Consider the following 27,234-nt stretch of genomic DNA (forward strand, 5'->3'; position numbering starts at 1 on the left):
CATTCACCTCCATGGTGCCCTCGGGGAGGGGGCCGGGGCCGCCCGATCCCGCAGAGCGGGCAGCGCCGCCGCCGCCTCAGCGCCGCGCCGCCCCGGGCCGGAGGCAGCGGTGGTCGCGGGGCCCCCTCATGGGCAGGACGGGCGGGGCGCCCGGACCCGGGCCCCGCGGCCGGAGAGCGGGCTGCGGGGAGAGAGGGCGGCGGCGGCGGCGAGCGGCGCTCCTCGCGGGGCCCTGACAACAAAGCGGCGGCGCGGCGGCTTCCTGCAGCCAGCGCACCGCGGCGGCGAGGGCGGCTGACGGGGAGGGCAGCCGCGACCATGTGACCCGCGCACACACCCCCTCCCTCCGCCCGCCCCGCGGCCGGCCGCTGCGGCGACTCCGCCCCTCCCGCGCCGGCGCCCCTCCCCCTCCTCCCCCTCTTTCCCGCCGCCGTCGCCCGCTCGCGCTCACCCCGGTTCTCCTCCTCCTCCCGATTTCCCGCCTCGGGCTGGGAGTCCCCCACCACGCTCCCCTCCCCAACCCTGCTCCCCTCCCCAACCCTGCAGTCCCCCCCCATCTAGTGACACCTCGGGGCCCCTCCGATGGTTACCTAGGACCGCCGGGTAGCGCCGAGTAGACCCGCTTTTCAGGCCTCGGGCTGGGCCAGCCCCAGACCGCCCCGCAGGTCCGCTCTCCCCGCCACAGACCTCAGAACGCCGGGCTCCTTGCGGACACTGCCCACATCTCCTCCTTCTACACCTCCTCGGTGACTTCATCCAGTCCAAGAGCTCAGACACACCTGTGTGCTGAATCTGAGCTCCACGCTCCGACATCCAGCAGCCCGTTTGATTATGCCACCTTGACGTCCTTTAGGCAGCTCAAATTTAAGATGCAGACAGGCGTATGCATGTGTCAGAACTCGGCGAATGCACGCTTAAGATTTGCGCATTTTGCCTTGTATGCAAATTTTACATCAAAAGGAAAAAGCTGGAAACAAATGACATGTGTGCTGAGGAATGAAGAGGGAAGTGCGTTGATGTCTGCAATTCAGATGCATTACAAAAGTAAGATGGGCTGAGGGATGGATGGATAGAAGTACAGTAAGATGGTAGTTGAGATGTTGTCTGTGGGTATTCACTGTAAAAGTCTTTCCCAGTTGCTTTTTGAAAATTTGCGGTATAAAACGTTGAGAGACATGTAATGTGTGAGACTCTTTTACGTATGCACCATCTCTTCTCCCCCTGCCACCCCTCCCCCCATAACACACGTACACACACTGCCCCAACTCAATCTTTACTTTTTGGTAAATCTGCCAGCTCCTGAAGCCAACAAGTCAGGTTTCTCTACTCTCCTGTCTCTCCCCCTCTGTCTGTCTGTCTGTCTGTCTCTCTCTCTCTGCCTTTTATACCCCCGTTCAATCCGTGAACAGATCTGAGCTATTCTCCCTTCAGTCTTTGTGCTTCTCACCATCAGCATTGCTATTACTCTAGATCAAACCATCGTCATCTCTTGCCTGGGCTACTGTAATAGTTCCCTAACAGGGGAATTACTCCTGTATCCACCTATAGGCACTTCTCCCCAGTTAGAGTGTTGTTTTTTACATGTAAATGAGGTCTAATTCCTCTGCTCAAAACCCTCCAATAGCTTCCTATTGCTTTTTTTGAAAAAGCCAGTGCCTTAAGCTGCTCTGCAAAGGCCTGCACAAACTCTGGGCCCTGCTTCTCTCCAGGCTCTCCAGCACCCTCTACACAGCTCTCTGCACAATGTGGTCCTCTTTCCTTCCCTACCTCGGGGCTTTATCACCCTCTGTGATGCTGGAGCAAGGCTTCCCCGGGCTACACTTTGTAGCTTGCTTTTTTATTTTATGTGCCAACCACCATCTGCTTCTGCACGGGTAAAATGAGGCAAATGTGAACAGTGTAGAAGGCAGAAGTCATAAAGAGGACACCATTCTAAAAAGACCATGCCGGATGGTTCCCTCAGTGTCCTCGGGGTGTGGGTTCCAGGACGTCTGTGGATACCAAAATCCACGGATGCTCAAGCCCCTCATATAAAACGGTGTAGTATTTGCATATAACCTATGGACATCCTTCCGTATACTTTAAGTCATCTCTAGATTACTTATAATACCTAATACAATGTAAATGCTACGGAAGTAGTTTCCAGCACTCTGGTGGAAACTTTACGGAATTTTCTTTCCGAATACTTTCGCTCTGAGGTTGGTTGAATCCGTGGTTGTGGAACCTGCGGATCCAGAGGGCTAACCGTATAGCCTTGTGACTTGCTTCCTACAACCTTCTGAGCAAAAGCTCTAACAGCATGCTGTACCGTGCTCTCTTCGCCCTTTGCCATGGGCACCTGGCAGTGTTGCAGGTAGTGGCTATTCCAATAGCCTGGTTTCTGGAGTGAGGACCGTGACCAACCCTCAATGAACATGTAGTACAGAATTTCGATCCATAGCTGGTTGAATCCACAGATGTGGAACCCGTATATACAGAGGGCCAACTATGTATGATATTCTGGAAAAGGCTAAACTATGGCGACAGTAAAGATATCATTGGTTTCCAGAGGTTAGGGTGGAGGGAGGGATGAAAAGGCAGAGCACAGAAGATTTTTAGGGCGGGGAAACTGTTCTGTATGATACTACAATGGGGATACATGTCAGAGATACAATACCCAGAGCGAACCCTAAGATAAGCTATGGACTTTGGGTGATGACGATGTGTCGATGTAGGTTCGCCAGTGGCAAAAAATGTACCACTGTGGTGAGGGATGTTGATAGTGGGGGGAGGCTCTGTGTGTCTTGGGGGACAGAATGTATATGGGAACTCTGTACTTGCCATTCAGGTTTGCTGTGAACCTAAAACTGCTCTAAAAAGTAAAGTCTATCTTAGAGAGAGAGAGAGAAGATACTGCCGTTTAACTTTGAAAAAGGAGAAGAGTGGAAGTAAAAATAAGCCATGGCACAGGAAGTAAGCCCCTCTCTTCCACGATAATGCGTATGAAAGAAAATTCGTGTCTATGGGCCTCACGCCTCTTAAAGGCCGCCTCCATCCTGTGAGGCTTTGTGGGTAACTATCAGAGACTCCAAAGCTATAGCCCAGGTCAGTCACCAGCCACACCACTGGCCACTGGAAACGCGTGGGTCTCCTCCGTGCCAGAGGAGGACACTGAGCGGCATCCGGGTTGGACGGTCCCCAGAGTGCCCACAGCTGCAGTGGAAATTGCCTTTTGCTGCTGTCATTCTAAGGAGCCTCCATTGTTACCCCTATGGACCCTATGGCTCAGTCCATAGGAAGTCTCAGGCCATTGAGAGCGGGTCTCTACCTACTCCTTCCTCTTTCCTCTGACCAAAATAATAACTCTGTTGAATGAAGTGACCGTGTCCTCAAAAGTCATCTGCTAGAAAATGCAAGTTTCCTGGGAAAGCTACTGACACCAGGGCCCTGGGAAACTTAGCACAGGACAGCTCAATCTGGATGCAGATAAAGGAGGGGAGAGCTTAAACATGAGAGTCCTCTAATCCCAAACTCGAGTACAGCAGGCCAAGTGGGGCCCTTCCGTATGAGGACCTGGATGAAGGAGAGATATGGGGAGAAAGAGAAAGGAAAAAAGATGGAGTTTCCTTAAAGTTAAGGCCAATTAAAAATGTCTAAGGTTATTCCTCATTCTAAACTTTTCTAATGAACCCTGCTAGTTCCCGGTACCACATTAACTTTCCACTTCAACTTTGCCTTCTCTGTGCCCTAGACCAGCAGTTCTCAAACATTTCCAACTGAGAACCACTTTACACTCTTAACATTATTGAAGACCACAGAGTGCTTTTTTCATGGACTGTATTTATCCATATCCACCTATTAGAAATGAAAATAGAGAAAGGTTTAAAACACAAGCACAGGGAATTCCCTAGCGGTCCAGTACTTAAGACTCTGCACTTTCACTGCCGAGGACCCGGGTTCAATCCCTGGTTGGGGAACTAAGATCCCACAAGCGAAGACGTGCAGCACGGCCAAATAAATAAATAAATAAAATAAAATGAAAAAAAAAAAAAACCCACACAAGCACACACATCATATATGTCACAGAGCAGCAACATTATCACATGTCAACAGACAGCTTTGGCGGTTTCCTCTGCCCACAGCAAACTGCAATTGCTGTTCAACCTCATGCTATTTGCGATGGACCGTCTTCCAGGCTCTTTTTTTTTTTTTCTTTACTGCTCTGGTCATAGTACTAGCTTCTGTATCATCGCCCAATCATGCCTTTATTGTAAGCAAAAATTTTTCTATACTTATTTTTTTAACTAGAAAAGTAATTTAATTATATCATACATAAAAAATATTTCAACTTTATCACCAATGATGACTTACGTAGGTATCACTGTGTCAATCACGTCTTCTCATTTAATATCTTCATAAAATATTCCGTTAAACACAGTGAAATATTATATTCGTGCATAGAAAAAAAAAGTCATTCAAACTGAATTAATCCATTGACACCATCAAGATGAGTGATGTGTTTACGTGCAATACTAGAAACGAGGCACACATCTTTTTTTTTTTTTTTTTTTGGCTGCTTTGGGTCTTCGTTGGTGTGCGTAGGCTTTCTCTAGTTGCAGTGAGCGGGAGCTACTCTTCATTGCAGTGTTGCAGTGCGCGGGCTTCTCATTGCGGTGGCTTCTCTTGTTGCGGAGCACAGGCTCTAGGCCTGCGGGCTTCAGTAGTTGTGGCATGTGGGCTCAGTAGTTGTGGCTCGCGGGCTCTAGAGCACAGGCTCAGTAGTTGTGGCGCACGGGCTTAGTTGCTCTGCGGCCTGTGGGATCTTCCCGGACCAGGGCTCGAACCTGTGTCTCCTGCACTGGCAGGCGGATTCTTAACCACTGCACCACCAGGGAAGCCCACAAGGCACACATCTTAACACACTCCAAGGCAGTGATAATATCTTATGAGATGCAATAAAGCGAAATATAGTCTACCAAAACAAATTGTGTTGAACAGAAAAATACTTTATACTGTTCCCGTTCTTAAATTTAAATTAGTTAAAATTAACTAAAATGTAAAATTTAGTCCCTCAGTGACACTCACTATGTTTCAGGGGTCAGAGTCACATGTAACTAATGGTAACCATATTCATCATTACAGATTTAGAGACTTTCTTACTCTTCCTGAGTCACTGTGATAAATTATTATTCTAGGAATTTGTCCGTGATGTTTAAGTTTTCAAATTTATTGGAATAAAGTTGTTTAATTCTCTTATCATCTCTTTAATCTCTATCAATTCTGTAGTTCCTCATTCTTAATTCTGTTTATTTGTGCTTTTTTACCCCTTAATCAGTCCTACTAGAGGTGTATCTACTTTAGGAGCTGTTTCAAAGGCTCGATTTTTGGCTTTATTCATTCACTGTACAGTATTTGTCTTCAGTTCTAGTGATTTCTGCTCTTTGTCTCGATTGCCCTCCTTCTGTTCTCTTTTAATATGATTTTTCTAACTTCTTAACTTGGACCTGTATCTCATTAAGTTTGCTTCGGCTGGCCAGAGCCCATTTTTCCCGTTAGTGACTAAGGACCCCTCACTGATGCTGCTTTAACATCCTCTCCTCTTATAGGGAGTATTCTAGTTACTACTGCAGTGTAACAAAACCCCTGGGAACTCAGTGGCTTTGAATGGAGCAATCATTTTATTACCTCTGATGGTTTCTGTGGGTCAGGAGTTGCTCCTGTCTGGGCATTTCTAGCTCAGAGTCTCTCATTAATGGCAATCAGACAGTAGGCAGAGCCCAAATAGCAGGAGCTGGAGCTCTGAGGGTCAACCCGGCCTTTCTCTCTCTTCAGGTAGTTACAGGGCTTCTGCACACGGTCTGCAGGGCAGCACAGGGCTCCAGTGCAAGTGTTCCAGGAAACAAGGCAGAAGCTGCCTCACCTTTTCTGACCGAGCCTCAGAAGTCACACTATCACAGCAATTTTGCTGTATTCTTGGTTACAAAGGAAGTCAGATGTGAGGGGAGGGCCCACAGACCCCCTGTCTTCCTAAGAGGAGCATCAAGGTCCTATTGTGAATAGCATGTGAGAGGGAAAATATTGTGCAGCTATTGTTGTTGAAACAGGGAACAATTTTAAAGGACACACCTTGACTTGAGGACCACATTACAGTGTCCGTTTTAAGATGTTGTATTTCTCGACGTGAACATTTTTACCCCCTCGACCCGGCGGCACTTTCTAAGGCTTAGTATAAGGAGAAAGAATGCTCCAGAGAAAGGAATGAATCAGACAAAAAGAGGGCACAGATAGGCTCCCACTTCTCCTGACGGTTCAGTTTTTGAGGTTCAGCTCTGTGGCGCTGAAGGTCAGTGGGAGGACCTTTCAAATACAGACCCAGTCTCTTGCCTCTTCTGAGTCCTTTATTGTCCACCATCAATAATATCTGACGGCACTGGAATGGGACAGCTCCCTCGGAGAAGAATCTAGTAGGGAAAGGGTTACGTCTGCATGTAATGAGTGCAATCTATACAACATTACAGAAAAATCCAAGACTATTCACAACAGAAACCATCTGGCCAAGATGCCTCATTGAATAGGGTGGAAAAATATCTAATGCCGTCTGGACACCCTAGTTGAATTTTGTTAAGTGCTCCATTGATTTAATAACATACTAAGCAAATTTGAAAAGAAAATAAGAATGGAAAGCAGAAAAAGTTGCATGGCAGTTCAATAAATAAAAAGGCTATAAGAGGGCTTCCCTGGTGGCGCAGTGGTTGAGAATCTGCCTGCCAATGCAGGGGACACGGGTTCGAGCCCTGGTCTAGGAGGATCCCACATGCCGCGGAGCAACTGGGCCCGTGAGCCACAATTGCTGAGCCTGCGCGTCTGGAGCCTGTGCTCCGCAACAAGAGAGGCCACGATAGTGAGAGGCCCGTGCACCGCGATGAAGAGTGGCCCCTGCTCGCCACAACTAGAGAAAGCCCATGCACGGAAACGAAGACCCAACACAGCCATAAATAAATAAAATAAATTAATTAATTAAAATTAATTCTCTCTAAAAAAAAAGGCTATAAGAAACGTCTGATCATCTTCAAGACTGTATCATAGTATGAAAAGAAAAAATCCTACAATAGGGGGGTGGGGGAGGGATGGATTGGGAGTTTGGGATTAGCAGATGCCAACTATTACATATAGAATGGATAAACAACAAGGTCCTACTGTATAGCACAGGGAGCTATATTCAATGTCCTGGGATAAAGCATAATGGAAAAGAATATAAAAAAGAATGTGTATATGTTTAAAACTGAGTCACTTTGCTGTACAGCAGAAATTAACACAATATTGTAAGTCAACTATACTTCATTAAAATATAAATTTAAAAATAAAATAACAGAAAAAAACCCTACAATAATTTTTCCTGGGTTTGGGCTGAAGAAAACAAAAACATCAAGTACAAAACCTAGCTCTAACAACAGGGCATGTTATCTCACGAGAGGAACAATACATATTGCTGACCCTCTCACTGATTTTCCCATCTAGTCTTCCTATTTATTCTTTTGAAAACTTCTCTAGCTGAGCATCCCTCCCAGCAGTGGCATCTGCCCTGGTGTGAGTCCATTAACTAACCATTCTCCTAAGTTCTCCAACCCAAATTCTCACCAACACTCAGAGGGCCCTTAGAGGCCCAGGTGTCTCCTTTTTCAGCAATCAACTTCTCTCCCCTCAACCTCAGATTATCAGCAGTTCTTCTCAGCTGGTGGATTCTTCAGGGCTTCCCTCCCTCCCGAGGAAGTTAATCTGGACCAGTGGTTATCGCAGTGTGGTCCCTGAATCAGTAGTATCAGCATCAATGTTAGATGCTGTTAGAAATGCAACCTCTTGAGTACCACCTCAGACATAGAGAATCAGACACTCTGCAGGTGTTGCCAGCAATCTGTAGTTTAACAAACCCTCCTGGTGATTCTGGTGCATTCGAGTTTGAGAACACTGGCTTGGAAACCGGTAGCATCTACCACCAGAGAATTGATCAGCCCATGTTGATTATAACCCATCTTATAAGTGTATAGGGCTAGAGGCTGCCTCCTTCCAGGTTATCTGCACCATGCCTCCAGTGAGCAGGATCTCTGTCCTGTAATACGCATGTGTAATATGACAGGATAAAATTCTAAATGCAAAGAATTCTTCGTATTAATTCATGCAAGAATTCTTTGCATTAATGCAAAGCCCGCAATGACTGGGCTTCTGATTTCAGTTCCTCCTTCAGAACTGGATGCATTTCTGCCCACAGACTATAGGAGAAACCTGCTATTCTCATTAATTGGTTATGCTTATCACCAATGAGCCTTTATCAATTATTTATAAATTTATCTACATTCTAAGAAAATTAATTTATCTTTAAGGTTTAGATCCTTCTCCTTTCTGACTGTGTAGGAAAAACAAAATGTTTTAATAGTGGTAAGAATAGTATGATCATTTAAATCTCAGTCAATATCCAGGACCATCTCTTTGCTTCTAAATTCATGTAAAAACTCACTCTTCCTTCTCATGAAACAGTTCTATATTGGAAAGAAAGAAAATTGGAGACGAAATTCCTCACCTCTTAACTCACCGACTGCATACCGGTTCGTTTTGTGTCTGGATTCCATTTTTTTATTATTTTTTATTATTTTTTAATTGAAGTATAGTTGATCGAATTCCATTGATTTAAGGCAATGCAGATAAGTACAGGGAGGTCCAAAGACTTTATAATCTGTGACTAACATATTGGACTTTTGGACTAGCATTGGTCTTTTATGTATGGGAAGAGAGTCTTAGGAGAGAATTTTAGAAAAGAAGCCAAATGTAATTTCTTCAGATCGAGCCAGGAGGCACGTTGCTCTTCTGCTACCTCACTATTCGAAGTGTGGGCCTGGATTAGCAGCCCTGGCAACACCTGGGATCCAGTAAGAACTGTAGCATCTCAATCTCCACGGCAGAGTTATTGAATCAGGACCTGCATGCGAACAAGGGCTCCAGGTGACTTGTACGCACAGTGAAGTTTGAGAAGCCCCGCTCTACTCTGCTGGAAGACAGAGGCTTTGCAGCAGGAATGCTCTCTGGAGGGACGTGGTAAGCAGCCTTCTGAATGGTCCCCAGCGATCCCCACCTCCTGGTATTTACCCCCTGTGTAATCCCCTCCCCTTGAGTGTGAACTGGATGTAGTAACTTGCTTCTAAAAATAGCATATGGGGGAGGGACAGATTGGGAATTTGGGATTAACATACACACACTACTGTATATAAAATAGATAACCAACAAGGGCCTACTGTATAGCACAGGGAACTCTACTCAATATCTTGTAATAACATATAATGGAAAAGAATGTAAAAAAAGAATATATATACTTACATATATATATATATATGTATAGCTGAATCACTTTGCTGTACACCTGAAACTAATACAACGTTGTAAATCAGCTATAGTCCAATATAAAATAAAAATTAAAAAAATAAAAATAGAACATGGCACAGTGATGGTTGCCACTTCTGACCCCCTCTTTCCAGCTCTTCTTACCTGCTCACCCTGATAAAGCAAACAGCAGTGTTAGGAGCTGCCCTGTGGAGAGACTCACGTGGTAACTTGTTGGCCGAAGAACAACAGGCAACAAGGAACTGCATCCTGCCAGCAAGCAGTGCGTGAGGTCAGAGCGGATCTTTCCCGGAGTTGAGCCCTGAGCTAACTTCAGCCACACCCAGCACCTTGATTGCAGCCCGTGGAGATCCCGAAGCAGAGAACCCAGCTAAGCTGTGTGCTGACCCGAGGAAACGCGAGATAGTAAAAGTTGATGTCTTAGCCCGTAAGTTTTAGGGTAATTAGTTACTCAGCAGTTGATGACTATGACTAATAAAAGGGGCGATCAGCAGATCAAGGACACTGAAAATTCAAACATGTCCAGATTCCCCTGAAGTCACAGGGACCTAACAGACTGGTAGATAAATAAGCACCGCCTACTAGAGCCAACACCTGGGAAGAAGGAGATTTTCTCTGAGTAGTGAAACTGAAAACAGTGGGATTGGTTGAAAGTCTACATAAGTGAAGCAGTAGCTCCCGCCTAGGTCCCACCCAACAGTGAAGCTTTATACTATACTCAGTGCAGCTCCCTAGAGCTGCCCAACACACACACACACACACACACACACACACACACACACACACACACACACACAGTGTCCAGTCAGCTTTCTAATGCTTCACTCAAATATAAACAGATAGCAGTGGATCACTAGACTTTTGAGGGAAGATTCTACCATATGGAAAGAAAATAGGAACTAAGAAACAATACAAGGAGCAAGAAAGGTACTCTTTATTTTTGGAGAAGTGAGAGAAGATAGAGCATCCATGAAACCAGGATGTTACAAAAAAGGAACACAAAACAAGTAAGAATTCTTGGGAAGTAAAGACAATATACAAAATAAAAATGTATTGGAAAAATTAGAAGGCAAAGAAACCATTAAGCAGAACAGAAAGACAAAAAATGGACATTACAAGCATTTTTTTTTTTTTTTTGGCTGTGCCGCATGGCATGCAGGATCTTAGTTCCCTGACCAGGGATCGAACCCGTGCCCCTGCAGTGGAAGCGTGGAATGTAACCACTGGACCACCAGGGAATTCCCACAAGCAATTAAAAAAAAAACTTAAAGATTAATCCAAGAGATGTAGTAGGAGTTCTGGAAATAAAATGATCAAAGAAATAATTCAAGAGAATTTTTCCTGAAAGGGTTTCCAGATTAGAATATTCACAGATTATCCGGCACAAGTAATGAAAAACAAAATTATCTTCAAGGCATGTCATGGTGAAATTCTGAAACATCAGGGACCAAGAGAGGATCATAAAAACATCCAGAAAGGAAAATCAGATCACACGCAGTACATAGAAATCAGACTATCATCAGACACCTGATGAATGCCTTCAAATTTTTGAAATAAAAATAATTCACCCTAAATCTCAAAACTCAGCTGAACCATCAGTCAAGTGCAAGGGTAGGATAACGATATTTTAAGACAGGAAAATTTTCCAAAACTTCCCCTTCTATACACCTTCTCTTAGAAGGTTACTTACGTGATGTAACGTAGATTAGGAGGATGGAGGGAAGAGAAGTGTATGTGTTGGTGGGTGGGCGGGGGAGGGCGGCAGTAGACCCACACATGTCAAGGTATGGGAGGAAGGGATGCTTCTGATAGAGAAATGTTGTTTATTTAAATTCTCATCTTCCAAAATAGAAAGTCAATAGATAATGCCTAAAACTTATGAGTAAAAGAAATAGCATTTTAAGGATACCAGTTAGAAATACTAAGGAGATACTGAAAGAGTTAAAGCTGGGGACTGAAGAATGGGGAAGGGTAGGAAGGGCAGGGTACCCCTGTTATTCATCATAAGCCTTGTAGTACCATTTGATTTTTTTGTTTAATCAGTCATCAGTTTTATCCATTTGATTTCTTAAAATATGTGAATTCATTGGTTTGATGAAAATAAAAATTGCTTTAAAAACAAAAACTGTCCGTTAGCAGATGTAAGCTATTATACATGGAATGGATAAACAACAAGGTCCTACTGTATATCACAGAGAACTATATTCAGTATCCTGTGATAAACCATAATGGAAAAGGATATTAAAAAAGAATATATACATATATATGTATAACTGAATCACTTTGCTGTACAGCAGAAATTAACATAACATTGTAAATCAACTATACTTAAAACAAACAAAAAACTGCCCAGTTCCCCTTAAACACCACAATCTTCCAAAATAATAAGTAAAGAATATAGACAGCTGAATTACAGAAGGGCTGTTATTAGGTGTTTGAGTTGCTTTCTCACTGTCCCCATTTCTGGTCAGGGTATCACTGGTGAAAATCAGTCTCTTTCTTCAAAATTAAAAGAATAAAGAATACTTTGAAACTATAATTCCATTTCTGGCACTCAGTCCAAGCAAAATAATCCTAATAATAGAAAAATCTTTATGTGAAATGATATATAGCACTGTTTATATATTACTATAAAATTGGCAAATCCTTAACTGCCCAAACATAAGAAAACATGAGTAAATTCTCCTCAGCCTTTAAAAAGAATGTTTATGAAGATGAGGTAGTAACGTGAAAATGTCGATAATCTACTGTTAAGTGACAAGATCAGTGTGAACAATTGCATATAAAGTAGTATTACAACTATTTTAAAAATATCTGTGCATAAAGAAAGGTTGGGAGAATATATCAAAAGGTTTACAATGGTTTTGTTTCAACGGTGATTTTATGAATAATTTTTTTCTTTATACTTTGTACATTTTCAAAAACATTTCAAAATTTTTATGTTAGTATTATAACAAAAAATACTTGAAAATATGAATTAAAATTAATTTTTATATTTTAAAAACTTTGGAGCTTACCATTTTGATTCTGTCAACTTAGCCTTAAAAAAACACATGGGATTTTTAAAAAAATATTTTATTTGGAGTATAGTTGATTAACAATGTTGTGTTAGTTTCAGGTGTACAACAAAGTGAATCAGTTATACATATACATCTATCCACTCTTTTTTAGATTCTTTTCCCATATAGGTCATTACAGAGTATTGAGTAGAGTTTCACTGTGCTATACAGCAGGTCCTTATTAGTTATCTATTTTATATATAGTAATAAAACCCATGGGATTTAAAAAAATTTTTTACTGGAGTATAGTTGATTCACAATGCTGTGTTAGTTTCAGGTGTACAGCAAGGTGAATCAGTTATATATATACATATATACATTCTTTTTTTTTTTTAGATTCTTTTCCCATAGGCCATAATAGAGTATTGAGTAGAGTTCCCTGTGCTACACAGCAGGTTCCTATTAGTTATCTATTTTATATATAGTAGTGTGTATATGTCAGTCCCAAACTCCCAGTTCATCCCTCCCTCCCCGCCCCTTCTCCTTTGGTAACCGTATGTTTGTCTTCCACGTCTGTGAGTCTATCTCTGTTCTGTAAATAAGTTCATCTGTATCATTTAGTTTAGATTCCACATATGAGTGACATCACATGATATTCATCTTTCTCTGTCTGACTTATTTCACCCAACACGATCCCATGGGATTTTTTAATGGCAGTCATTTCAAACCCATAGATAGTTGATTCTTTGATGAGCTTATGAATACAAACATTTTAGTCAAAATCATCCCAACATTGATAAATTTTCAGCAAGAAACTATTAACTAGAGAAATCCATTAGGCCAACTTGACTTGAATAATTTATTGCTGAACTAATCAGTAATTGATCAATTTTGTGTATGGCAAAGTTAAGCTGTTTCAAATAGCTCCCATTTTCACTTTGGTTTGCTGGAACTATTTTCATAAAAATCAGATTTCTCCCTCAAAATCTTATACAAAAGAGTTGATTCATTGACCATATTTTTTTTTTTTGACAATCAGAGCTTCAACTATTAAGATTTCTGTCAATGACTTATTTTGTCCAAGTCCTTCTACCTTATCGAATTTTGCAGATTTTCATTTTGCCAAGATTTAATTCTATTATTTTTGAGTCAACCACAGATCTTACCATATTTAGTTTTAGCTGTTGTCAGTTTTATTTTTACCATAATAGTCATCATGAATTTTATTTTTTATGCCTGTTGTTTTCTATTTTTAAAAACTCTAGGGAATTCCTTGGCAGTCCAGTGGTCAGGACTCTGAGCTTCCGCTGCAGGGAGCACAGGTTCAATCCCTGGCCAGGGAACTAAGATCCCACATGCCACGCAGCATGGCCAAAATATTAAAAACAAAACCAAAAACAAGTACTTCCCTGGTGGCGCAGTGGATAAGATTCCGTGCTCCCAAAGCAGGGGGCCTGGGTTCGATCCCTGGTCAGGGAACTAGATCCCACGGGCCTGCGAGCCGCAACTAAGGAGGCTACCTGCTGCAACTAAGACCCAGTGCAACCAAATAAATAAATAAATATTAAAAAAACAAAAAAGCAAAAAACTGTCCTTCTGATCTCCCTGACTTCCTGCTTTACTGGCCTCCTTTCTTACCTCCAACCTCCCAAGCTCATTCCCAACTCAGGGCCTTTACATTTGCTGTTCCTTCTGCCTGGAATACTTTTCCCTGAGATCATCACATGGAGACTCCTTCTATCCTCCACATCTTATCTATGTCCTCTCCTCCTGGGGACCTCCCCAATTCCTATTTAATTCCACCCTTGCTCCACAATTCTTGTCACTATCTGAAATTATTTCATTTATTTACTTGTTCATTGTCTTCGCTACTAAAATATGGGATACACGGGAGCAGGAACCTTATCCATCTTGTTCACTGGTGTATTTCATTCTCCTGACACATGGTTATTCCTCAATAAATATTTGTGGAAGGGACAAACAAATGAACGATGTGTAGAAAGAGCTGTTACGGAAGAATGAAACAAATGATGTCATGGAAGAGTCAGAAATGCCATCACTAAACAGGCGTCTTGTGATTGAAGGATGAGTAGAAGTTCAGATGGTGGGGGACAGGCAGTTGAGAAGGGGGCCAAGCGGAAGAACAGAGATGAAAGAAAGGTACAAGACAATAAAGTCCGTGCAAAGGTGTCTAAACGAGAAAGAAGGAAGAGCTTTACTGAGCATCGAGAGAGCAATGTGGTTGATACTTAAATGGTTTCATTACTGCCTGACAGTCAAAGGCACTGTGACAAGCTGAACAACACCTCCAAAGATATGCACATTCTGTGACATGATTCCCAGCACCTGAGAGCATCTTACGGTACATGACAGGGGGATTAAGGTTGCAGATGGCATTCAGGTTGTTAATCAGCTGACCTTAAAACAAAGAGATCGCCTGGATTATCCAGGTGGGCCCAGTGTAATCACAAGGGTTTTTGTTTGTTTGTTTGTTTTTATTCTTTTTAAAATTCTTTTTCCATTTAGGTTATTACAGAATGTTGAGCAGAGTCCCCTGTGTGATACAGTAGGTCCTTGCTGGTTACCTATTTTAAATATAGCAGTGTGTACATGTCAATCCCAAGCTGCCAGTCTATCCCTCCCTCCCCAACCCTTCCCCCCTGGTAACCACAAGTTCATTCTCTAAGTCTGTGAGTCTGTTTCTGTTTTGTAGATAAGTTCATTTGTATTTCATTTTAGATTCCACATGTAAGCGATATCACATGATATTTGTCTTTCTCTGGCTTACTTCACTTAGTATATAATATCCAGGTCCATCCATGTTGTTGCAAATGGCATTATTTCATTCTTTTTAATGGCTGAGTAATATTCCAATGCACATATGTACCCCATCTTCTTTATCCATTCATCTATCAATGGACATTTAGGTTGCTTCCATGTCTTGGCTATTGTAAATAGTGCTGCAATGAACACTGGGGTGCATGGATGCTTTCGAACCAAATTTTTCTCCGGATACATGCCCAGTAGTGGGATTGCTGGGTCATATGGTAGTTCTTTTTTTAGTTTTTTAAGGAACCTCCATACTGTTCTCCATAGTGACTGTATCAATTTACATTCCCACCAACAGTGCAAGAGGGTTCCCTTTTCTCCACACCCTCTCCAGCATTTATTGTTTGTAGATTTTTTGATGATGGCTGTTCTGACTGGTGTGAGATGATATCTCATTGTGGTTTTGATTTGCATTTCCCTAATAATTAACGATGTTGAACATCTTTTCATGTGCCTCTTGGCCATCTGTATGTCTTCTTTGGAGAAATGTCTATTTAGGTCTTCTGCACAAGGGTCCTTTAAATGAGGAATTGGGGGGCAGAAAGTCAGTGTCATCATGGGGCAGGCTGAGAAAGACCAGACCGGCCACTGCTGGCTTTACAGATGGAAGGAAGCCACAAACGAGGAATGGGGGCAGCCTCTGGAAGTGGAAAAAGACAAAAAAACAAATCTTCCCCTAGAGCCTCCAGAAAGAAATGAAGCCCTGCCAATACCTGGATTTTGGCCTCGCAAGACCCACTTTGGACTTCTGACCTCCAGAACTGCAAGATCATAAATTTGTGTTGTGTTATGACACTAAATGTGTGGTACCTTGTTACAGAAGCAATAGAGAACAAATACAGACACCAAAAAGTCACTGCGGTCAGATGAGGTAAAGGAAAGCAATGTTCACAGCTCATTTGAGTTTATGTTCTGGTGAATGGAGACGCTTCGGTAGGCATCAGAGGGGCTGAATTCCACTCTCAGACGCTGACTTTACCCAGTTCATCTTTGCTTGCATAACCTGCAAGAACAACCTGAAGGACAAGAAACCTTTAAAATCACCTTCAAGGTACAATAGAAAAATTGAGCAGATTAGATTGGAGTGGGTCCTTCTGGGCAATCAGCACTGTTTTACCTTAATGTTCTCCCAGGATTTAGAAATCATTTATTACTAAATGCATCCCTTAAGCAATCTTTTATCAATTTTTAGAAAGCCTATTAGATAATAAGTCTTCTGATATTCTGAATTTTTTTTTTTTTACAAGAGAGCAAGAATGGATGCTTTCACTGAAAGAAGAGGAATAAAATCTCTGAAGAATGTCCTCTCAGGAAGATGGGCAAGCTGTGAATAATCACCATTTTGGTAAGCACTAATTCTTGCAGAGTTGGCCCTTATAGGTCAACTAGATCCCTTTCTTTTGCTTTGTAAATTGAGCTGAAATCGCTCCTGCTGACCTGAGACTGCTGGCTGCCTGCCCAGAAGTGCCACCCCTGCAGGCGCTGTATAATGAGGCAATCCACAGGGCTGATCTCAGCATAAATAAAAATTCAAGCTGAGACTTAAATTTTTCGCAGTAGGAAAGCAAAATAGCCAGAGGAATTGCAACAGAATGACATCATTCTAATAACTGAGTAATCATTTAATCACTCTAAGAACCGATATCGCAAGTGTCATTATGACAGCATGGGCCATAGCTGCCTAAGACACAGGCTTCCTTCTCACTTTATACCCGTGACAAAACGTAAGGATACAATTACATTTGGTATTTGGTTTTGGTTTGTTGCAGTGGTTTGTTTGGAGGTGAGGAAAGGTAAGAAGATGTTTCCTCTTTCTTTGTGAAAAAAGTTTCTGCACATAAATGATGGAAGGAGGGAAAGAACAAAGGATACACATCTGTTATTGAGTCCAAGCTCATACTGCCCGCTGCAAAAGAGGCCAATAAATTGAGGATGAGTTGTTGGGGGCAAGGAATAGTGACTTTATTTGGAAAGCCAGCAGACCGAGAGGATGGTGGACTAGTGTCCCAAAGAACCACCTTGCCCGAGTTAGAATTCAGGTTTCTTTTATACTAAAAAAGGAGGGACTAAAGTCAAACATTTCCTGGTTCCAGTCAGCTTCCAGAGGGGGTGTGTTAATTTCTCCCTTCCTGCCGTCATTCACAGGTGGGCCTGGTCAGGATGTTTCCTGTGAGGTAAACAGAGGTATTTTAGCTTAACGCTCATTATCTGGGGAGCAGGGTTCCCAGAGATGGGCCATTATGTAGAATTTAAGCTTAAAGGCAACATCCCTTTAGTGATTAACTTGTAGCAAAAGCAATAGAATAGGAAGGTTAATGTAAAAGAAATGGATCCAATATGGAGTCAGATTTGTTCTCCCCTATCACACACACACAAATACAAACCCTTTGCCGTTTCTTTTGGGCTAATATAAAGTCCAGGTCATTACTTTGCCTTTTTTTTTTTTTTTTTTGGCCGTGCTGTGCGACATGCGGGATCTTAGTTCCCCAACCAGGTATTGAGCCTGCGCCTTGTGCATTGGAAGTGCTGAGTCTTAGCCACTGGACCACCAGGGAAGTCCATATTTTGCCATTTCTTGAGCTAACTTTAGAAACCTCTCTTAACCCCCATCCATTAAACTATTGATGTCGCTGAAAGAAAAAAGAAAAAGAAAAAGAAATCTCTCTTAAGCATTGTTAACATTTATTATAGGTAAATTTTGGAGTATTGCTTAACAGAAAACAAAAGCATTATGTGGTGTGAAACTGAAAATATTCTATTCTAGAATTTCTAGTATTTGTGGTTCTATATTCATTACTGTGGCATTCTACTAGATTTTCCTTCTTCAAATTAATGACTTGTCCTAGAAGGAGAGGTAAAAAACAGGATAAAACATCTTCAATGAGATGTTAACAGTTGAACAGTAAGTTTGTACAGCTTTATGTACATTTTAAAAAATTCATAAGCATGCACATTTAAAAAAAATTTACTAGCTTGCAAAAACGTTTATTTGTGAATGTTCTCTGCTACACAACTACTCTGATAGCTTATGGGTAAGTTTCCTGTAAACCTAACCAAAACAGATCAGAAAAAAGACCACCACTGGAAAGGATTGATGACACACTTTAGTGTAAGACAGTATTTCTCAATGTTTTTTTTCATTATCACTCACCTAAGGGGAAAAAATTAAACATCATTTAAATTCTATGTAAAGGGAGAAATAAGTAGCAAAGAATAAGATTTTGTCAGTTGGGGTTGAGTTTCAGAGGGCCAAAAAATATCATAATGTCTGTTTTTCTTTTTTTTGCCCTTCAAGAACCAATTTTCACTCCCCTGGGGGCAATACTACCTTAGCCCTTTGAGAATGCATGGGATAAATAAAGCAAGGCAAAAAAAAAAAAAAAAGGCAAGGGGAGGGGAGGAGGAGTGGGGGTTGGATGTAGGCCCTTACCCCCCAGCCCCATATATTCTATGTATAAGCTGATGTATGTGATGAGCGGGGTTTTCGCGGAGTGGTGCTATTGACATTTGGGGCTGGATAATTCTTTGTCACGGGCAGTGTGGGGTGGGGGGGAGGAGTTGTGCTGTGCATTATAGGATGTTTAGCAGCATCCCTGGCTTCTACCCTCTTGAGATGCCAGTAGCAAACCCCCAACTCCCAGGTGTGACAAAAATATCTGTAGTCATTGCCAAATGTCCCCTGGGGGGGACAAAATTACCCCCATTGAGAACCACTAGCATAGAGTGATTCATAAAGTGGCCACAGTGAGGAGAAGCGTGTGGAGGTGTGGGGTGGGAGACAGAATAGTGACACACACAGACAGCAGTGCAATACTGTGTGAGCATCCTACCGCTACTGTAACCAGTGACCACAAACTTGGCGCTTAACGAAAGACACACTGACTATCTTACAGTTCTGTAGGTCCGAAGTCTAACAGGCTCTCCATGAATTAAAAGCAAGGTGTCAATCCATATATACATTATTGATACTATGTATAAAATAGATAACTAATGAGAACCTACTGTATAGCACAGGGAGCTCTACTCAATGCAATGTGGTGACCTACGTGGGAAGGAAATCTAAAAGAGAGGGGATGTATGTATATGTATAGCTGATTCATTTTGTTGTACAGTAGAAACTAACACAACATTGTGAAGCAACTGTACTCCAATAAAAAATTTAAAAATAAAATAAAATCAAGGTGTCAGCAGGGCTGCATTCCTTTCCGGGGCCTCTGGGGGAATCTGTTTTCTGGCCTCTCCCAGCTTCTAGAGGCTGCCCACAGTCCTTGGCATGTGCTCCCCGTCCATCTTCAGAGCCAACAATGTCAGGCCAAGTCCTTCTCACCTTGCCATCTCTCTGACACTCATGCTCGTCCGCCTCCCTCTTGTATTGAAAGGACCCTTGTGATCACACTGGGCCCACCCAGGTAATCTCCCCATCACAAGGGCAGCTGATGAGCAACATTATTCCATCTGCAACCTTAATCCCCCTTTGCTTTGTAACTTAACATACTCACAGGGTATTGGGGCGGGACATTTTTGGGAGGGGGCATGATTCTGCCCACCACAAATAAGTGTGGAATGATCCTATGAACAGTGATGTTACTGACTCCCAAAGTAGAAGAAACACCCCTTTATGGAGGAAGGAGTAAAAGTGAAACACACGCTAGTTCCTGCTCTTCCCAATGAGAGGCCCCTGTAATCCTCTCTGCCCCTTTTTTTATAAAACAACAGAAGTTAGTTTTCGGCGGGCGATAATAGGTAGTTCTCATGTGGATTGTTTCATTAAGGTTGTACACTTCAGCTCATGAAATCTCAGGTTAAGACAGGGACCTCCAGACAGAGGAGTGGATAAAGAAGATGTGGTGTATATATATACAATGGACTATTACTCAGCCATAAAACAGAACAAAATAATGCTATTGGCAGCAACATGGATGGACCTAGAGATTATCATACTAATAAGCCAGAAAGAGAAAGACAAATACCTAGGGCTTCTCTGGTGGCGCAGTGGTTAAGAATCTGCCTGCCAATGCAGCAGACAGGGGTTCGATCCCTGACCTGGGAAGATCCCACATGCTGTGGAGCAACTAAGCCCGTGTGCCACAACTACTGAGCCCACGTGCCACAGCTACTGAAGCCCGTGCACCTAGAGCCTGTGCTCTGCAACAAGAGAAGCCACCACAGTGAGAAGCCTACTCACCACAACGAAGAGCAGCCCCCACTCGCCGCAACTAGAGAAAGCCAGTGTGCAGCAACGAAGACCCAACACAGCCAATAAATAAATAAATAAATAAATTTATATATAAAAAAGAGACAAATACCATATGATATCACTTATATGCAGAATCTAAAAAAAATGATACAAATGAACTTATTTACAAAACAGAAATAGAGTCACAGATGTAGAAAACAAACCTATGGTTACCAAAGGGGAAAGGAGGGGAGGGATAAATTGGGAGATTGGGATTGACACATACACATTCCTATATATAAAATAGATAACTAATAAGGACCTACTGTACAGCACAGGGAACTCTACCCAATACTCTATAATGACATGTATGGGAAAAGAATCCAAAAAAAAGTGGATACATGTATATGTATAACTGAGTCAAGAGGGAAGACAGCAGAAGTAAGAAGAACTACAATTCTGTGGCCTGTGGAAAGAAAATCACATTCACAGAAAAATAGACAAAATGAAAAGGCAGAGAACTTTGCACCAGATGAAGGAACAAGATAAAACCCCAGAAAAACAATTAAATGAAGTGGTGATAGGCAACCTTCCAGAAAAAGAATTCAGAATAATGATGGTGAAGATGATCCTGAACCTTGGAAAAAGAATGGAAGCAAAGATCGAGAAGATGCAAGAAATGTTTAATGAAAACCTAGAAGAATTAAAGAACAAACACCTAGAAGAATTAAAGAACAAACAAACAGAGATGACCAATACAATAACTGAAATGAAAAATACACTAGAAGGAATCAATAGCAGAATAACTGAGGCAGAAGAACGGATAAGTGACCTGGAAGACAGAATGGTGGAATTCACTGCCGCACAACAGAATAAAGAAAAAAGAATGAAAAGAAATGAAGACAGTGTAAGGGACCCCTGGGACAACATTAAACGCAACAACATTCGTATTATAGGGGTCCCAGAAGGAGACGAGAGAGAGAAAGGACCTGAGAAAATATTTGAAGAGATTATAGTTGAAAACTTCCCTAACATGGGAAAGGAAATAGCCACCCAAGTCCAGGAAGCGCAGAGAGTCCCATACAGGATAAACCCAAGGAGAAACACGCTGAGACACATAGTAATCAAATTGGGAAAAATTAAAGACAAAGAAAAATTATTGAAAGCAGCAAGGGAAAAATGACAAATAACATACAAGGGAACTCCCATAAGGTTAACAGCTGATTTCTCAGCAGAAACTCTACAAGCCAGAAGGGAGTGGCACGATATATTTAAAGAGATGAAAGGAAAGAACCTACAACCAAGATTACTCTACCTGGCAAGGATCTCATTCAGATTCGACAAGGAAATCAAAAGCTTCAAAGACAAGCAAAAGCTAAGAGAATTCAGCACCACCAAACCAGCTCTACAACAAATGGTAAAGGAACTTCTCTAAGTGGGAAACACAAGAGAAGAAAAGGACCTACAAAAACAAACCCATAACAGTTAAGAAAATGGTAATAGGAACATACATATCGATAATTACCTTAAACATGAATGGATTAAATGCTCTAACCAAAAGACACAGGCTCACTGAATGGATACAAAAACAAGACCCATTTATATGATGTCTACAAGAGACCCACTTCAGACCTAAGGACACATACAGACTGAAAGTGAGGGGATGGAAAAAGATATTCCATGCAAATGGAAATCAAAAGAAAGCTGGAGTAGCAATACTCACATCAGATAAAATAGACTTTAAAATAAGGAATGTTACAAGAGACAAGGAAAGACATTACATAATGATCAAGGGATCAAACCAAGAAGAAGATATAACAATTATAAATATATATGCACCCAACATAGGAGCACCTCAATATATCAGGAAACTGCTAACAGCTATAAAAGAGGAAATCAACAGTAACACAATAATAGTGGGCGACTTTAACACCTCACTTACACCAATGGACAGATCATCCAGACAGAAAATTAATAAGGAAACACAAGCTTTAAATAACACAGTAGACCAGGTAGATTTAATTGATATTTATAGGACATTCCATCCAAAAACAGCAGATTACACTTTCTTCTCAAGTGCACATGGAACATTCTCCAGGATAGATCACATCTTGGGTCACAAATCAAGCCTCGGTAAATTTAAGAAAATTGAAATCATATCAAGCATCTTTTCCGACCACAACGCTATGAGATTAGATATCAATTACAGGGGGGGAAAAAACGTCAAAAACACAAACACATGGAGGCTAAACAATACGTTATTAACCAAGAGATCACTGAAGAAATCAAAGAGGAAATGAAAAAATACCTAGAGACAAATTACAATGAAAACACAACCATCCAAAACCTATGGGATGCAGCAAAAGCAGTTCTAAGAGGGAAGTTTATAGCAATACAAGCCTACCTCAAGAAACAAGAAAAATCTCAAGTAAACAATCTAACCTTACACCTAAAGGAACTAGAGGAAAAAGAACAAACAAAACCCAAAGTTAGTAGAAGGAAAGAAATCATAAACACCAGAGCAGAAATAAATGAAATAGAAACAAAGAAAACAATAGCAAAGATCAATAAAACTAAAAGCTGGTTCTTTGAGAAATAAACAAAATTGATAAACCTTTAGCCAGACTCATCAAGAAAAAGAGGGAGAGGACTCAAATCAATAAAATTAGAAATGAAAAAGGAGAAGTTACAATGGACACTGTAGAAATACAAAGCATCCTAAGAGACTACTACAAGCAACTCTATGCCAATAACATGGACAACCTGGAAGAAATGGACAAATTCATAGAAAGGCATAACCTTCCAAGACTGAACCAGGAAGAAATGGAAAATATGAACAGACCAATCACAAGTAATGAAATTGAAACTGTGATTAAAAATCTTCCAACAAACAAAAGTCCAGGACCAGGTGGCTTCACAGATGAATTCTATCAAACATTTAGAGAAGAGCTAACACCCATCCTTCTCAAACTCTTCCAAAAAATTGCAGAGGGAGGAACACTCCCAAACTCATTCTATGAGGCCACCATCACCCTGATACCAAAACCAGACAAAGATACTACAAAAAAAGAAAATTACAGACCAATATCACTGATGAATATAGATGCAAATATCCTCAACAAAATACTAGCAAACAGAATCCAACAACACATTAAAAGGATCATACACCGTGATCAAGTGGGATTTATCCCAGGGATGCAAGGATTCTTCAATATATGCAAATCAATCAATGTGATACACCATATTAACAAATTTAAGAATAAAAACCATATGCTCATCTCAACAGATGCAGAAAAAGCTTTTGACAAAATTCAACACTCGTTTATGATAAAAACTCTCCTGAAAGTGGGCATAGAGGGAACCTACCTCAACATAATAAAGGCCATATACGATAAACCCTCAGCAAACATCATTCTCAATGGTGAAAAACTGAAAGCATTTCCTCTAAGATCAGGAACAAGACAAGAATGTCCACTCTCATCACTATAATTCAACATAGTTTTGGAAGTCCTAGCCATGGCAATCAGAGAAGAAAAAAAATAAAAGAATACAAACTGGAAAAGAAGAAGTAAAACTGTCAGTGTTTGCAGATTGCATGATACTATGCATAGAGAATCCTAAAGATGCCACCAGAAAACTACTAGAGGTAATCAATGAATTTGGTAAAGTTGCAGGGTACAAAATTAATGCACAGAAATCTATTGCATTCCTATACACTAAAAACAAAAGATCAGAAAGAGAAGTTAAGGAAACAATCCCATTCACCATTGCAGCAAAAAGAATAAAATACCTAGAAATAAACCTATCTAAGGAGGCAAAAGACCTGTACTCAGAAAACTATAAGACACTGATGAAAGAAATCAAAGATGACACAAACAGATGGAGAGATATACCATGTTCTTGGATTGGAAAAATCAATATTGTGAAAATGACTGTACTACCCAAAGCCATCTACAGATTCAATGTAATCCCTATCAAATTACCAGTGGCATTTTTTACAGAACTAGAACAAAAAAAATCTTAAAATTTGTATGGAGTCACAAAAGACCCTGAATAGCCAAAGCAATCTTGAGAAAGAAAAACGGAGCTGGAGGAATCAGACTCCCTGACTTCAGACTATACTACAAAGCTACAGTAATCAAGACAATATGGTATCAGCACAAAAACAGAAATACAGATCAATGGAACAGGATAGAAAACCCAGAGATAAACCCACGCACCTGTGGTCAACTAATCTATGACAAAGGAGGCAAGAATATACAATGGAGAAAAGACAGCCTCTTCAATAAGTGGTGCTGGGAAAACTGGATAGCTAGATGTAAAAGAATGAAATTAGAACACTCCCTAACACCATACACAAAAATAAATTCAAAATGGATTAGAGACCTAAATGTAAGACTGGATACTATAAAACTCTTAGAGGAAAACATAGGAAGAACACTCTTTCACATAAATCACAGCAAAATCTTTTTTGATCCACCTCCTAGAGTAATGGAAATAAAAACAAAAATAAATAAATGGGACCTAATGAAACGTAAAAGCTTTTGCAAAGCAAAGAAAACTACAAACAAGACAAAAAGACCACCCTCAGAATGGGAGAAAATATTTGCAAATAAATCAACAGACAAAGGATTAATCTCCAAAATATATAAACAGCTCATGCAGCTCAATATGAAAAAACAAACAACTCAATCAGAAAATGGGCAGAAGACCTAAATAGACATTTCTCCAAAGAAGAAATACAGATGGCCAAGAGGCACATGAAAAGTTGCTCCACATCACTAATTATTAGAGAAATGCAAATCAAAACTACAATGGGGTATCACCTCACACCAGTCAGAATGGCCATCATCAAAAAAGCTACAAAGAATAAATGCTGGAGAGGGTGTGGAGAAAAGGGAACCCTCTTGCACTGTTGGTGGGAATGTAAATTGATACAGCCACTATGGAGAACAGTATGGAGGTTCCTTAAAAAACGAAATATAGAATTACCATATGATCCAGCAATCCCACTACTGGCCATATACCCAGAGAAAACCATAATTCAAAAAGACACTTGCACCCCAATGTTCATTGCAGCACTATTTACAGTAGCCAGGACATGGAAGCAACGTAAATGCCCATAGACAGATGAATGGATAAAGAAGATATGGTACATATCTACAATGGAATATTACTCAGCCGTAAAAAGGAACGAAATTGGGTCATTTGTAGAGACGTGGATGGATCTAGCGACTGTCATACAGAGTGAAGTAAGTCAGCAAGAGAAAGACAAATATCGTATATTAACGCATATATGTGGAACCTAGAAAAATGGTACAGATGAACCGGTTTGCAGTGCAGAAATACAGAACAGATGTAGAGAACAAACGTATGGACACCAAGGGGGGAAAGTGGCAGGGGGGGATGGTGGTGTGATGAATTGGGAGATTGGGATTGACATGTATACACTAATACTATAAAATAGATAACTAATAAGAACCTGCTGTATATAAAATAAATAAAATTCAAAAAAAAAAAAACAAGCAAGCAATAACTGAGTCACTGATGTACACCTGAAACTAAGACAACATTGTAAAAAACTGTACTCCAAAAAAAAAAAAAAAGACCGGGACCTCCTCCAGGTATCATTTATCTATAGTATAGTATGGAAATGGCTGGAATTTCATTCTTTGATTTCTTTATTTATTGAATACCCTTTTTGAGCCCAATTTGATAGGCATTCTCACAATAGCTATTATTGGAAGGCTGCCTGCTGTGACTAACTCAAAACATCCCTCAGAAACTCTGCCAGACCTATAATCACTTCTGACACTTCCATTTAGTTGTGAGGTTTGGGGTCCATAAACACCTCACATTACAAAGAGAATTGAGGGCTCTAAGCCAAGCTGATTTCTAACCATCTGTAGTCAAAACTGGCTTTGGGGTGATATAACTTACAGAGGTTCTTACCTATCTCTCCCCTCAAAATTAACTTCTCCATTCACAAAAACTTCAAAAACCAGTGGCAGGCCCCGCTGACTAATAATAAACATCACAGTGTCATGCGAAGACTAGAAAGAAAACACCCTGTCTCTGCGCATTTCCCAGTAGGAGGAAAAATGAGACAGTCTTTGGGGCCAGGAACGAATAGCCACTGTGTTACTTTTTTCTTTTTTTAAATTAAATTAAATTAAAAATTTTAATTTAAGTATAGTTGATTTACAATGTTGTGTTAGTTTCAGGCGTACAGCAAAGTGATTCAGTTATACATATACGTATATCAACTTTTTAGATTCTTTTCCCATATAGGCTGTTACAGAGTATTGAGTTCCCTGTGCTATACAGTAGGTTCTTATCAGTTATCTATTTTATATGTAGTAGTGTATATATGTTAATCCCAATCTCCCAGTTTATCCCTCCCCCCTTTCCCCCCTGGTAAACATAAGTTTGTTTTCTACATCTGTGACTCTGTTTGTTTTGTAGATAAATTGAAAAATCTGTTTTATTATATGAGCCTAGAACTTAACTTCTTTCCACATATAAACACAAACTGCTTTTTGCACAGTTTGAATATATACTGTGTTTTCTAGGAATGTAACTACCTTGTGAAGGAAGGGAAGCTTGCTGTTGGTTTTGTTTAGAACTTTACCAAGAGTTTTTAAACCATTCAGAAATCAGATCATGGAAGGCAACACTGTTTATGGTATTTGAGAGGCTGATAGAATAAACACCTGCATCAGGTTGTATTCACAGGAATTCTGCATAAAGGTATAAACACCTTCTTACTACTTTGTAATACTTTCTGATCTAGTTGTATGCAGAAATTTACATATTGCAATACATATTGTTTTATTATAGATTACTTTTATTTTTCCTTCA

At 40.8% G+C, this 27,234-nt stretch overlaps 1 protein-coding gene across 1 annotated transcript in view; it reads left to right on the plus strand.

Annotated features, from left to right (window-relative positions):
* The first annotated feature begins 537 nt into the window (after positions 1-537).
* Positions 538-27,234, plus strand: part of NKIRAS1 (NFKB inhibitor interacting Ras like 1) — a 63,957-nt gene continuing 37,260 nt past the window's right edge. The window contains exons 1-2 of the mRNA XM_007173869.3: positions 538-1,044; positions 16,445-16,542. The gene's annotated coding sequence lies outside the window, so the exon portion shown is untranslated. The remainder of the gene's footprint in view (positions 1,045-16,444; positions 16,543-27,234) is intronic.

This window comes from Balaenoptera acutorostrata, chromosome 4 (genome assembly GCF_949987535.1).
Source record: "Balaenoptera acutorostrata chromosome 4, mBalAcu1.1, whole genome shotgun sequence".
Taxonomy (NCBI): Eukaryota; Metazoa; Chordata; class Mammalia; order Artiodactyla; family Balaenopteridae; genus Balaenoptera; species Balaenoptera acutorostrata.